This window comes from Zea mays, chromosome 3 (assembly GCF_902167145.1).
Source record: "Zea mays cultivar B73 chromosome 3, Zm-B73-REFERENCE-NAM-5.0, whole genome shotgun sequence".
NCBI lineage: Eukaryota > Viridiplantae > Streptophyta > Magnoliopsida > Poales > Poaceae > Zea > Zea mays.
In genome coordinates, this window is record NC_050098.1 from 80110030 (window position 1) to 80125001 (window position 14972).

Below are 14972 nucleotides of genomic sequence, written 5' to 3' on the forward strand. Positions count from 1 at the left end.
GGGTTTTGGATTACGTACCGACTCCTTTAGACAAAAAGTCGGGGAAGCAAGAACGTAGAAAATCCTCCGTTTCCCATGTAGCCTCTTCTACTGAATGGTGACTCCACTGGACCTTATACATTCTGATCGACCTTGCCCGCGTTGATCTCTCCTTTTGATCCAATACCTTGACGGGGTGCTCCTGATAGGACAAATCCGGTTCTATCTCCAATTCTGGTTCAGGTAGCACTTTCGTGGGTAAGCGGACGCACTTCCGTGGGTCACTTTGCACTACAACTCCCATTTAGGGGTGGGTTTTGTACTAAGAGTTATTTTTTCTGGTATCTATGGGTAATGACCTGCTTCTGTGCCAAAAATCACAGAGAGATACTTAGTGGTTATTTAGTTATGATTTTCTAAAGTTTAATGCCAAACAGATCCTCATAACTAGCTTGTTAATTGAAAAATGTCAAACAACAGAACTCAAAATTTTCCTATGTTTATAATAGAAAAACATTAGTTATCCCAAGGTTTGCGGTGTTTTCTCCTCAGGGCTATTTTCCTAGGGTTTTTCTAAGTTTTCCTTGTTTTCATAAAATAAAAGGGTATCTCATTTCTTTTGTACTAAACAAAGGTTTAACAAAATTTTCTAGTGAACTATACTGGATAAGGGAGCTAACAAAAATATGGTTGCTCCCTGGTTCTTATTTTAAACTACCTATTATATTTTCTTTAACTTTAAGCTGAAAATGACTTAAATGGCAAACTCTACCTTAATTTGGTGTACTGAGGGGTTTACTATTTTTAAACAGATTAGGAAGTGATTAAGTACTTCTCTGAATTATCTTAACCTCAGTCTAACAGTTCCCCATTTCATTTAGCTTTTGGCCAGGTAATCATTTAAATCAAAACTTTGAAAATTTCTGCTACACTTAGGGGTTTTGTATTTTTCCTAAGTAGTTTACATTATTTAGAATCTGGCAAAATTGGTTTGACTCGATTTGGGTGAACAAAACTGAAGTTATGAATTTTTCAAGTTCTGTTTGTATTTAAATCAGAAATATTAAAAAGGTTTTCTGAAAAACCAATTTGCATCGAAGACCCTGGGCTTTTCCTAAAACAATCCCTTCACTTATACCCCTACGCCACTATTCCTTTGAGTCGCTGACACTTCAAAAACCCCCTGGCTTTTATCTCTTCTTCCCCGAGGTCCCTCCCCCCCGTTTGAACAGTACCCGCGAAAGGAAAAAGGGCGGTGCGGCTTACCGGCGGTGAGGGAGGTCCGGCGAAGGGCGGGGTTGGCTCCGGGAGGTCCTTGCGGTCACAACAAGGTACGGCTCGACGACGGTGATGGTCGGAATCGGCCGGTCCACGTGCGCAGGTGGGCGAGCTCATCGGCGGCGAGTGCTCTGGCCTATCCACGGCGATACCGGTCAATCCAAGGGCACGGGGAGCTTCACGGGGTTTCAAGGAATCGACTCGTGCAAGGAATCAGAGAACAACTCACTGTGGAGCTCGGTCCACGCTTGCCGGCGGTCGGGTGATGTCCGGCGACCGTGATCTAGCTTCTCCGGCGAGGCAGAGTTTGATTCCTCGCTCGGGGAGCTTCACCGAGGCACGCAGGGTCTACTCCGAGGGTCGGATGGGGTTGGGAAAGGCACTGCTGGCCGGTCTACGGTTGCGGGGAATCGGGCGGCCGCTGGCACGCCGTGCGCGGGGCAATGCCGGTGATCTAGTGCTCCGGTGAGGTCGAGAGCGTGCGGGGGAGTACGGTCGAAGCCTCTGGTGGCTTTATAGGCGCGGGCGCAGGCAATGGCATGGGCTCGGCTTGGCGCGACGTGGTGCACACGGGGGTGGGCGTCGGGCGTGCTCTGGCGAGCTCAGTGCGCGACGAACACGTGGAGGTTTGTTTCTGCTCTTGTTCTATCTCCTGCTGTGCAGCCAAACATGCAAAATCTTGCCCTAAGACCTTTGAGAGATCTCTTCCCTGCACCTAGGGCTACCTAGTTCATGTGAGTTCCAAGGGGAGACGTGGTCCGGTTTGAGAGATATGGGGGTGGGAAGTTGGCTCTATCCGAGTTGTCCACACCGAGACAAAAACCGTGCCAAGTCGTGTCAAACGACTTAGGGTTGGGTTCAAACTTTTCCAGGGTGTTCTAGATGTCTTTAGGCGCCACTTTGTCAATTAAGCCAAGTGGTTTTGAAGTTTGAAAAAGGGTGAACATGTTTGATCTTTGGAAGAGGGTTGGTTTTGAACTTAGAAAAATTCTGATTTTTCTCTTAGGTTTTTCCCTTTGGTGAACCTTTTGGGGTTTTTCTGAAACCTTTTTGGGGTCACTTTCTGACTATTTTTGTAGGGTATTAAGTGTACTACAACTTTTATAATTGGCCCAAGCCATGATCATGTGGTTTTCATAGCCTTTTGGTCATACTCACTTCTAGGGCTCCAATTGTCCAAAGGGGTTTGATTTAGGGTTTGGGCAATTCTCCCCACTATATGTGCATGATAAAGCCAAGGCATGACTTCTAAGATGGGTTGCACTTACTTAGGATCTTGATTCCCAAGTTTGGTGTATTTTGCTCAAATTAAATCGCATGTGATGATGGGTTTATTAGTGTAGTCTTGGGTGAACACCCTAAGTAACACCTGGGGTGTTACACAAATGGCAAAACTTTCTTACTATATTTTGTTGGTCATTTAGTGTAGTAAAACTTTGTTATTTGGTTCTTACCAAAATTTTGTATTTTTCCCAAGTCTTTTCCCAAATTCCCTTTTATGTGCTTAATGGTTCACTTAGGATTAATTAGGGTTTGAGAGTTCTTCTTACCTTGAGGTTCATGACATGATTAAGGAGAATTTCTTAAGATGAAAAAGGCTCACTTTAAACCTTTGTTATTGATTTTTTTGGTGTTCATGCCTCTATTTGGTTCATATGTGATAATGGTTTAAGTTAGCTTAAAGAAGAAACCCTAGGTGACACTGGGGTGTCACAACCTTCCCCCCTTAAAGGAATCTCGTCCCGAGATTCGGGTCGGAGTCCTCCCGAGGTGAAGCGAAGGGTTAAGGCTTGCTTGAAGTGGGTGCTTAATTTATTAAGGCAACTGCTCTTCGAATGCATTCTCTTTGCAACTTTAGAAGGAAGTCCTTTTAATTCTTGTCTTACCATTAACTCTTTTTATATTAAGATCATTTTTCTAAAATTTATATTCAAAGGGCAGGAGGAGGGGTTGGGCATGATTACGTACCAATTTCCTTAGGTAGGCAATCGGGGAAGTTGGAACGCAGAAATTCCTCAATCTCCGAAGTAGCCTCTTCTTCTAAGTGATTACTCCATTGGATCTTATACATCTTGATCGATTTAGCCCGAGTTGATCTTTCTTCGCAATCCAGAACCTTGGAAGGGTACTCTTGGTATGATAGATCTAGCTTTATCTCCAGTTCTGGTTCTGCTATGATCTCAGTCGGCAATCGAACACACTTCTTCAGTTGGGATACATGGAATACATTGTGGATGGCAGACATTTTTGGAGGTAACTTCAATTTGTATGCCATGGGTCCACATGCTTCTATGATCTCATAAGGTCCAATGTAATGAGGGGCTAACTTGCCTTTGATCCCAAATCTCTGCACTCCCTTGGTGGGTGATACCTTCAAATATACGAAATCTCCCACCTCGAACTGGAGAGGTTTCCTTCTCTTATCATGGTAACTCTTCTACCTAGCCTGAGCAGCTTCTAGATTCTTCCTGATTAGTTTGACCTTCCTTTCGGCTTCAGTCACTAAGTCAGGTCCAAAAACTTCTCTTTCTCCAAGTTGAGACCAATTGAGGGGTGTTCGACACCTTCTCCCATATAGAGCTTCGAAGGGTGCCATCTTTAGGCTGGTTTGATAACTGTTGTTATAAGCAAACTCTGCCAAGGAGAGGTGCTTATCCCAGTTCTTGCCACATTCGATCGCACAAGCCCTCAGCATATCTTCAAGAATTTGATTTACCCTCTCGGTCTGACCATCAGTCTGTGGGTGGTAAGCTGAACTTCTGATTAGCTTGGTTCCCAAAGACTCTTGCAGTTGTTCCCAAAATATGGCAACAAATTGGGATCCTCGGTCAGAGATAATGGTCCGGGGCAATGTACAACTCTGCATACTTTTGAGCCTTATCAGTGGTGTGCACTGGGAGAAAATGTGCCACTTTCGTCAGTCGGTCCACAATAACCCAAATCGAATCATGATTCTGAGAGGTGTTGGGCAGACCCACAATGAAATCCATGCTGATGTCATCCCATTTCCACGAAGGTATAGATAGGGGCTGCAAAGCTCCAGCTGATTTCAAATGGCTTGCCTTTATCCTCTGACATGTGTCACATTCTGATACATATTGGGCTATCTCCCTCTTCATTCTAGTCCACCAATACAAGGGCTTCAGATCATGGTACATTTTGGTGCTCCCTGGATGCATGGAGAATTTGGAGAGATGGGCCTCATCCAATATTTTCTTCTTGAGATCCTTATTTTTAGGAACCACCAATCTTCTTTCAAACCACAATATACCCTTTCCATCTTGGCGGAAACATTTATACTTCTCAGTCTTCTGATGGAGGTTCTCCTTAATGATTTGTACTCCCTTGTCACTGAGCTGGGCCATGATGATCTGTTCTTGCAAAGCTGGCTCAACGGAAATGTGAGACAAAGCACCAGAAGGAATCACTTCAATCTTTATTTTGCTCAACTCATCACATAGGGTGTCAATGCGAGAATCCATCCTGACACAGTTGCATTGCAATTTCCGACTCAAGGCATCTGCCACCACATTGGCCTTTCTTGGGTGATAATGTACCTCCAGGTCATAGTCCTTGATCAGTTCTAGCCATCTTCTCTACCTCATGTTGAGATCAGCCTGAGTAAAGATGTACTTAAGGCTCTTATGATCAGTGAAGATGTTATAGTGGGTTCCCATCAAATAGTGTCTCCACATTTTCAATGCATGGACCACAGCTGCTAACTCCAAGTCATGAGTGGGATAATTTTGCTAATGAGGCCTGAGTGCTCTTGATACGTAAGCAATGACTCGGTTGTCTTGCATCAAGACACAACCTAGTCCAGTGCCAGAGGCATCACCATACACATCAAATGGCTTGCTGCTGTTGGGTTGCGCTAACACCGGCGCTGTTGTCAGATGATGCCTCAATGTGTGGAAGGCATCTTCGCACTTCTGACCCCAAACAAACTTGGCTTCTTTCTTCAACAATTTAGTTATGTGATTCGCAATTCGAGAGAAATCCGGAATGAATCTTCGGTAATAACCAGCCAATCCCAGAAAACTTCGAATTTGACGGACAGTCGTTGGTGGCTTCCAGTTCATCACCTCTTGCACCTTATCAGGATCAACAACTATGCCTGCCTGAGAGATAGTGTGACCCAAGAATTTTATTTCCTTCAGCCAAAAATCACATTTTGACAATTTGGCATAAAGACGGTGCTCTCGCAGACGTTGAAGCACTACATGCAAATGACCAGCATGCTCTTCTTCGTTTTTCGAGTACACCAAGATATCATCGATGAAAACCACTACGAACTTGTCTAGTTCAGGCATGAAAACAGAATTCATCAGATACATGAAATATGCTGGTGCATTGGTCAGCCCAAATGACATCACCAGAAATTCATACAGCCCATATCTGGTTGAAAAGGAGGTCTTTGGAATATCACTTGCTCGTATCTTGATCTGATGATAGACGAAGCAAAGGTCTATCTTGGAAAATACTTTGGCTCTGACCAACTGATCAAAAAGAACATCAATATGAGGCAAAGGATATTTGTTCTTGATAGTTACCGCATTAAGTGGGCGGTAATCTATGCACAGCCTCAAGCTTTCATCCTTCTTCTTTACAAACAAGGCTGGACATCCCCAAGGCAAAGTACTTGGGCGAATAAAACCCTTGTCTAGCAATTCTTGCAATTGCTTCTACAATTCTGCCAACTCAGAGGGTGGCATCCGGTAAGGCCTCTTGGAAATAGGTGCCATTCCCGATTGCAACTCGATGGCGAATTCGATATTCCGGTCTGTGGGCATTCCTGGCAATTCATCAGGAAAGACATCTGCATACTCATAGACCACTAGAATCTTCTTCACAGGTGACTTCATCATAGCAAAAGCACATGATTGAGTAGAACCTTGGTGGGGTAGATACAACACAAGGTCTTCGGATGTAGGGGAACGAATCTCCATAGCCCTGACAGCTACATCCAACACTACTCGGTGTTGAGTCATCCAGTCAGCTCCGAGACTTATGTCCATACCCTCTAATCTCAAAATCAGGAGTGTGGTTTTGAAGATTCTACTTCCCATTGAGATAGGCACATTTCGGTCTAATTGGTTGGTTGCAATTTTACCCCCAGGTGTGGCTATCATGAATGACCCTTTTGCATGATAGAAAGGCAATTGACACTTAGCACTGAACTTCTGGCTAATGAAACTATGAGATGCACCAGAATCAAACAGAATTAATGCAGGTTGATTAAAAACTGAAAAGATACCAGTCATGATGGGGACTCCCTCAGGTAACTCCTCCAGAGTAGTGAAGTTGAGCTTCCCTTGCCTGACTTGCACCTTCTGCTTTCTTCCCTTGTCTTGATTTGATGCTGGCATCTGCCTCTACTGATTTCTTGGGCAATTCTTAGCATAGTGGCCCACATTGCCACAAGTGAAGCATTTGTTCCCATTACCTTAGCGGAACTGCTGCTGCTGCGGAGGCTGATTGTTCCTTGGGGCGGGGGCTGGAAAATGAGCGGGTGTCGGCTGCTGCTGCTGAGGTGGCCTTATCACCTGTCTGCCTGCATGCTGCTGAAATCCCTTGCTCTAATTGTGAGAAACAATCCTGAACCTCTGGGTCTGAGCGGATGGTGCTGCCATTGGTGCCTTTCTCTTCTTCTTTGCCCGGTGAGCTACAATACAGTCCTCTTGGGAGATGGCCAGGTTGACCAACTCATCGAAGCTATCAGCCCGGACAGTGTTGAGATGCTCACGCAACTTGGTATTAAGACCCCTGCGGAAGCGGTCTCTCTTCTTCTCATCAGAATCAGCATGATATCCTGCGTACTGGCACAGGTCGTTGAATGCCTGAGCATACTGCAATACCATGCGGGTTCCTTGACTGAGTGCAGAAATTCATTCAACTTGCGATCAAGAATTCCAGCTGGGATATGGTGCCCTCTGAAAGGAGTCTTGAATTCCTCCCAAGACACTTCACGATCAGCAGGTAGCATAGCACGAAAGTGGTCCCACCAAGTCCGAGCAGGGCCACGAAGCTGCTGCGCGGCGAAGTGAGCCTTGGTATCATTAGGGCAGTCTCCCACGAGGAGGGGAAACTTGGACTCCACGATGCGTAACCACACGTCGGCATCCAACGGATCCTCTGCCTTTTTGAATAAAGGTGGCTGTGTGCTCAGGAACTCCTGGTAGGTTGCCGCTGCCGGAGGTCGCTGCGGCTGGCCCCCACCATACTGCTGAGAGTGGGGCTGGCGCTGCAAAAGCTGTCACAGAATCTCATTCTACTGGGCCATCAGCTCCTGCATTGTGGGAGCTGGAGGAGGTGGCAGGGGAACTTGCTTGTTTTGCACGCGACGCTGCCTAGCTGCCATCTGAAAACAGAGATTGTCGCCATTGTTATATCAATTCACAATTTTGAACGTCATGCTATTATCTCATATGGAAGGGAATAGCCATAATCATAACATTAAGTTCGAACAAAGATAACATGGTTACAAACATCCCACATATCTCAAAAGTTCACAAGGGTTACATCAATTAGGGGGAAAGTACCCGTAAGCCTAGTCCAAAATCTGCCATTACTAAGCTTATGTAGGTTTCTATCCGCCTAAAGCATCAAAACGACTGATTAACCCTGGGTAGTGGAAGCGACACTGGATACGGGCGAAGGGGGCATCACGGAGGCAGTCACATTGGCACCAGGGGCTGGTCCTAACTCCTCAGGATCCTCTTCTCCCTCGCTTCCGGCCTCATTAGCCTCCATCTCCAGGTGATGCATGTCTAGGTGGTCATTAGCTTCTTCAAGTTCCCACTGCACATCATGGAGCTGGTTCTCCAAGACATCAATAGTGTTGTCTCGGATCTCCACTTGCTACTCCAAGGTGGTGATGCACTGGCTCAGCCTTTCCACCTGTAGGTCCTTCTCTACCAGCTCAGAGGACAAGTCGACCACAAAGTCTTCTTGGCTGTCGAGGGTGAGCTTGGTGGTTTGAGCGAGGTTAGCAAGATGTGCCATAGCGTCGCTCTGTAGGGCCTGAAGGCGGTACAACGCACTCATGCACTGAATAGTGACCCTCCCAACCAAGTCAGGATACATCGCCCATACGTCCTTCACATGGCTCACACAGTTGCACCACATGGGGTCATCCTTCTTCTCAGCAGGGAAGAGTCCCAAGGGGTGCATCACCATCTCCAGAGGATGGTAGCCACAGAAAGTCGTCAGAGTCTTCATGGTTGCTGCTTCAGTGGTGTCATCCGTCCAGAATCCAATCGTCTCCGAGTCAAGAGAACGCCAACCCGGCTGAAGGGGATGAGCCTCCAAAGTTAGCCAGACTTGGCAACGTGGTACCCGATGCTCCTCGTACAGCTGCACTGTGTACAATGGGGGCGTAGGGTAACCGGCGGAGTTAAGAACTTCCCACAAGATGGAAGGAAAGCCATCGTGCGAAAGGAAGTCAGAGCTGAAACGAGTGTCTCCTCCACTGGCAGGGGTAGGTGAGGTCATCTGCGCAAGGGTATCAGATGTAAAGATTATGGTGGAAGAGGAAAATAAAAAAAAGAGAACCTGAGTGGTTTTAAAGGAAGCAGGTTAGCTCAAATTTTTACTTTTTAGCGTCTAATCCCTTTTGTTTTATAATGCATGCATGCTGAAAATAACGTCTCCTCTCTGAATAAAAGGGTGCTCTTAGGGCATCCTTAAAAAAGTTAAGGACTGGCCCACAGGGCCTACTTAATTACGCCTCAGGGGCCGTAACACACTTAAATCGGAATAACCCGTCAGTCCCTCAGATCTAGTCTGATAGAGCCACTTAACCAGGATCAAATACCACAAACGCACTTGAAGGTGAGTCATAGAAGAAATACAATAAAACAGGAAAAACCTCAAATTAAAGTACTGGAGTTATTACATAAATCAGAGTTTTCCAAGTAGCTGATATAAGTTCACAAAATAAAATGCAGCGGATAATCGATATCGTCGGTAGCGAGGAATTGGGCAAGGCCTAGCCCACTACTCCTTCTCCTCTCCGGCTGGAGCAGCATCCCGGTGGTAGGGTTGTAGGCCAAGTCACACCATCAACCATATCCTAAAGCGTACCTGCAAAAATTATGCCACAAGCAATGCTGAGTATACTAATACTCAGCTAGACTTACCCGGTGTGAGGAAACTACTCCTCTACCTCTAGACCATGTAGATGTTTGGCTGAGGGGTTTGGTTTGCCAAAAGCAGTAGCTGAGTCTAAAATCACTTTTTAGCTTTTCCAATTCTAGCATCATTATCTTAGCTAAATTTGCTCCTTCTAGGCATACATGGTAACAAGCATTTAGTACAATCAACCAGTTGTCTCATGTAAACCTCATTTCACTTCTTACTCAATGTAGTACAAGGGGTGAAGCAGTCTCATTAGCTGTGAGAAGCAGACGATTCGAATCGAGTTTTAAACCTTGCAAGGTAAACCTAAACACATGACATGTCAGGGCACTCCGTCCCCACACACGTCAACCGTCCCCATCGATCCCCTGTTCGCGGCCAGGGCTCACCGCCTTGGCATACAATGCTCCACTGACCCCGGCTGCCGTCGTGCAGTGACCGCACTTGTACCCACCATAGCTAGCATGGGAGACCCAGTCTCAGGTCGCGTGAGGAGAAAAGTCCACGCCCGGCTTCACTCAGATACTAGGTTTACCGGTTACCATATTTCCCGACATGTGTTTAGTACGATCAAACGCTTGACTCAGGTATCCACACATTAATCCTTAATCCCTTTTCCTGTCTCATGGACAAGGCATCCTCCCTTGATCCAAGTCCTTGGACCATCATAGATTCCGTTATCAAGATGAATACAATTAATTCCTGACCTCGCGGGAGTGCTAGAAAAATCACTCGACTTCTACCGAGATCCTCATTAGCATAGCAGCTACTCGACCTAGCATACTAGTATCCATCTCAAAAAGGAATCCTGAGTTCATGCAACTAAAGGTTTCAAGCAACTCCTACACTTAAGTGCACATTACAAGACTACAAACATTAAGTGTAAAGTATCATATATAAACGGTTATGCATAAAACCGGCGCTTGCCTTCAAATGCTAGGGCTGCGGGGAGATCCTCGATGGCAGTCTCGGGAGCTTGCTCCTGGTCTCCGTCAAAAAGGAATCCTCGTGGACAGCTCCTTGCTCGGGGATGAGCACGTACTCTCCGTCAGCGAGGTTGCAATCTAATGAATGCAATGAAAAAGATATATGCATGGCATGATATGCAATTTTGCAATTAAAATTTGATGGGGGATGATCAATTTAATAAGGTAGAGCTTAATCTTGCTACTGAAGGTTTTTGTGTGGTACACTTAGCAAATTAGGGTCAAGCTTGGTTAAGCTAATTGGTAAGTTCATTTTGGTGTTCCACTGATTTCTTCTTAATGTCTTAGTGAGAGTTTATTAAGGTTTCTAGCTGAATTCATTGGAGTGAGATTTATTATTCCCTCTCTTCTTTTCTATTTCTTTTATGCTTTTAAGGTGGGTTTCCAAAAATTCTGCAAAAATTACAGTGGCTTCTTACTGGTGTATAAGTCTCTGTCTCAAAAAGTGAGTGATTCTCTCTGTATAAAATTATCAAATATTAGGGTAGAGGGAGTGTTTTGAATTACAACCTTCTTTTAACAGGGGGTTATTTTCCAAGACTTATTTTTGCTGGCATTTAGGTGTTATAACGTGACCTTGTACAAATTTTCAGCGAATAATACTTATTAGTTATTTTATTATGATTTTCCAAAGTTTCTAGTCATAGGCGTGCTTTCTACTACCATTATATTTGAAAAATATCGAACAACAGATTTCTAATTTTTCCTATCTTCTTCTTTGTGCAAGAGCAATCATTCTGAAAATTGGTAGCTTTTTGCTTAAGAGAAAGGTGGTAGGAATTTCTTAAACTAAATGGTCTTTTTCATGAAGTATTGGCAATGGGTATTATTTGTAGCTTTCAATTAGGTTTTGCATTTTTCTCTCGTGGCCTACTTTATTATTAATCTGGTAAAAATTTATTTGTCCACTATTACACACTTTTTGGCTTGCCTATGATTTAATTGAAATATGGCTTAATAACAAGTTCTATTTGTTTACCCTACTTAAAATGATGGGCTGGGGTGTTTATCATTTTGGTAGTGGTGTCCTAGTGGTTAAAAGTCCACTGGATTTTTCTTAACAATTTTGAAATTGTTTTCATAATTCTAATAATTATCTTTCTAGTTTGATTAGTGCTTAATAAAACATTTCACCTAGAATCTTTTCTGGACTAGGGTTCCCTTTATTTTTCCTAGGCTCTCTATTACTTAAGTGGACTAGGAAAAATATTTGCATCCACTGCTCATTATTTTCTAATACCTTTCTTATTTTCTTAAGTTTTGGGCAAATTGGCTTTTAATAGATAACCCTGCTTAAATCTTCAATACTGGGGTGTTCAATATTTTTAAACAGTGTCTAAGTGAGGTTTGAACTTCTACAAATTTTATTAAGTTCAGCACAGAAGCATAACTAATTTTCTTCCTTTTAAAAAGGTTTGGTCATTTTCTTTAATTAATTTCAAGCTCTAAAATTTAAAACAGAAAGCATAGGGTTCAGTATTTTTATGTGAAAGTTCATAATATTTGAATCCAGCAAAATTAATTTGGCTAAATTTGGTTGAATATAACTCAAGTTATAAATTTCCTAAGTTCTCTGCTGAATTTAAAAAGAATAACAGAAAATGGATAAAGGAAAAGGGGTTTTGCACTAGGGTCCCTGGCTAAAGGTTTTAAGTGTATTACAGACAGGTCCCCGTATCACTATTCATCTGAGTCTATAACTCTGCAGAAAACCCCCTAGGGTTTCACGAAATCGAACCTACGATCCTTCCGCTAATGGAATAGTGACCGCGGCGGAAGAAAAAGGCGGAGGGGCTTACCGGCGGCGAGGTTGCTCCGGTAAGGGGTCGGGTGAGGTCCGGGAGTCTCTGGCGATCACGTCGAGGTGCGGATCATCGACTGTGGTGGTCGGAGTAGGTCGGTCCGCGTGCGCAGGCGGGGGAGCTCGTCGGCGGCGAGGAATTTGGCTTGCTGACGGTGCCATAATCCGATTGAATGGGTCAGGGAGCTTCACCAGAGGTCAAGGAAGGTATGTGCACGGAGAATTTGAGAAAGGCTCACCGGATTGCTCGGTCTACGCGCGGCCACGGGCGACCGAAGTCCGGCGAGGACGATCTCGGGTCTCCGGTGAAGTTCTGTCGGGTCCGAGGACTTGGAAAGCTTCACGGGCTATTGGCGATGCTAACCGAGTGGCTGGCGCAGCTTGGAAATGACTGGGGGGAGTTGGACACGGTGGCCGAGGCTCGGGTGGTGATGGCGGGCGGTGGCGCGGCGTGCTCGAGGCGAAGTCCGGTGAACTTGGCTCGGGTAGGACTTGAGAGCGCGCGGGGAGGTACGGCCGAGGCCTGGGGCTGCTTTATAGGCACGGCGCGGTGCACGGGCGGTCGTGGACCGGCGAGCGCGCGCGGGCGTGCACCGCGGAGCGCGGGTGCGCAAACGGGCGTGAACCGGGCGTGTCAGCCACGGTCGAACACGTGGAACTGTTGCTTCTGCCCGAGTTCTAACGCCGATTGGGTGCAAATCTTCGTGAATTTGGGCAAGATCGATGTGAAGGATTTGTTCCCCTGACTGTGCTTTGTCGTTTGTGTGTGGATGTTGTGCGGTTTTAGGCTAGGGACAGAGAGTTGTAGCGTCACCAAGGTGCCAGTGTCAGATGGTCGGGTCTTGAGGACAAACGGTGCCAAAGTCGTGCCAAACGATTTTTGTTTGAGTTCAAATTTTTTCAGAGCATGTTCAAGAAAATTTGGCACCACTTTGATATTTGGACCTTTTGGTTTCGAGTTTTGGAAAATAGGGAACACATTTGATCTTGAAAAAGGGTTCTGAAATTCAGAATTCAGAATTCTGAATTTCCCCATGGGACCTTGGTTCAAAGGCTGATTTGGGGATTTTGGAAAAACCAAATGGCAAAACGTTCTAACTATATTTTGTTGGTCATTTACTGTAGTAAAACTTCATTATTTGATTCTTACCAAAATTTTGTATTTTTCCCAAGTCTTTTCCCAAATTCCCTTTTATGTGCTTAATGGTTCACTTAGGATTAATTAGGGTTTGAGAGTTCTTCTTACCTTGAGGTTCATGACATGATTAAGGAGAATTTCTTAAGATGAAAAAGACTCACTTTAAACCTTTGTTATTAATTTTTTTGGTGTTCATGCCTCTTTTTGGTTCATATGTGATAATGGTTTAAGTTAGCTTAAAGAAGAAACCCTAGGTGACACTGGGGTGTCACATAACTTGCTAATCCACCTTTAACAAAGTTGTTGTCCTATAATCCAGCTTTAATCTTACTATAGCAACCATACTTCAATTCTCACTAAATCATACTCAAAATAGTTCCCAAACTTGGTCCTAGTTCACTGCCAGTCCAGTTTCAGAGTTGTACTCGACTGACATACCAACTTCAGGTCTGTTTTTCTCCCACTTTCATGTAGCACTAGGGCTTACTTACTTAATAAAATTTGTTCTCCTTACATAGCTCTACAAGTTTGCTATATTGACCAAGAGCAAAATCCTCAAGAATTCTGAGATATAGAGCTCTAAAGTTGACCCCATTCAACTGAATTCAGACTTTAGCATATGGGGTTCATGGGGTACTTTTTGCAAATAAGTCCAAATCCCACTTTTTAACTTGCAAATCCTCCAATGTGAAAAGCACATGATTTGTGGTGTTCTATTACTTTGGTATTTGCACTTGGGTCCAAAAGTGCACAAAATTTGCATCTACCCCCCTAGGGTTTTAATTAGGGTTTCACTACTAGAAAACCCCCCTTGTATGTACGTTTTAGTTGTAGCGCACACAAAAGCGTCTCTACGGCGGTACATAAAGACGTTATTTGAAACAATTTTAACAACGCATCAAAATGTTACGGTATTTGACACACTTTCAACGTGAAGAGATACCTAAACACAATTTTTAACACGCTATTAAAATCGTATTAGAATGACACGAAATTAGACACGCTTTCAATCGTCAGTAACCTATAGACACGTTGCAAAACACGTATTAAAATCGTCTATAGGAACCTTAAGACGCTTTTTGATATGCAATTAAAAACGTATAAAAATGGCATAGTTAGACATGCTTTCAATACGTGACTAACATGAAGATACGTCATAAAGCGCATCGAATAATAATAATAATAATAATAATAATAATAATAATAATAATAATAATAATAAATCAGAAAAAATATATGGTCATGCCCACTTGAAATGGGAAAAAGTATGGTCACTCACTCAATAATAATAAATAGAAAAAGCGCCTGATTTGGGCACACTCATAACCAGAAAACATCAAAGCTAAGAATAATTAAATAAGCCATGTTACAAGTCTCATGGATTGTAGTATTTAATCAAATAGGAAAATTTGTACACTAAACAACATTAACCCAACAAGTTGGCACCTCCTATCTAAAGTAACACATATTAGTTCATTCTGATTCAGTGCAAGTAAAAAAAACCCACAATATTCTTCTATAGCATTAGATGACCGGAAAACCTAAGCCTTGTCTAACTTTCTTCATCGAGTTATACACCCATGTCAAAATTATCTCTTGGGCTAACTCTCACCACAGTGTTCCATGGTTCAGCTTTTGGGTTTTGGACATA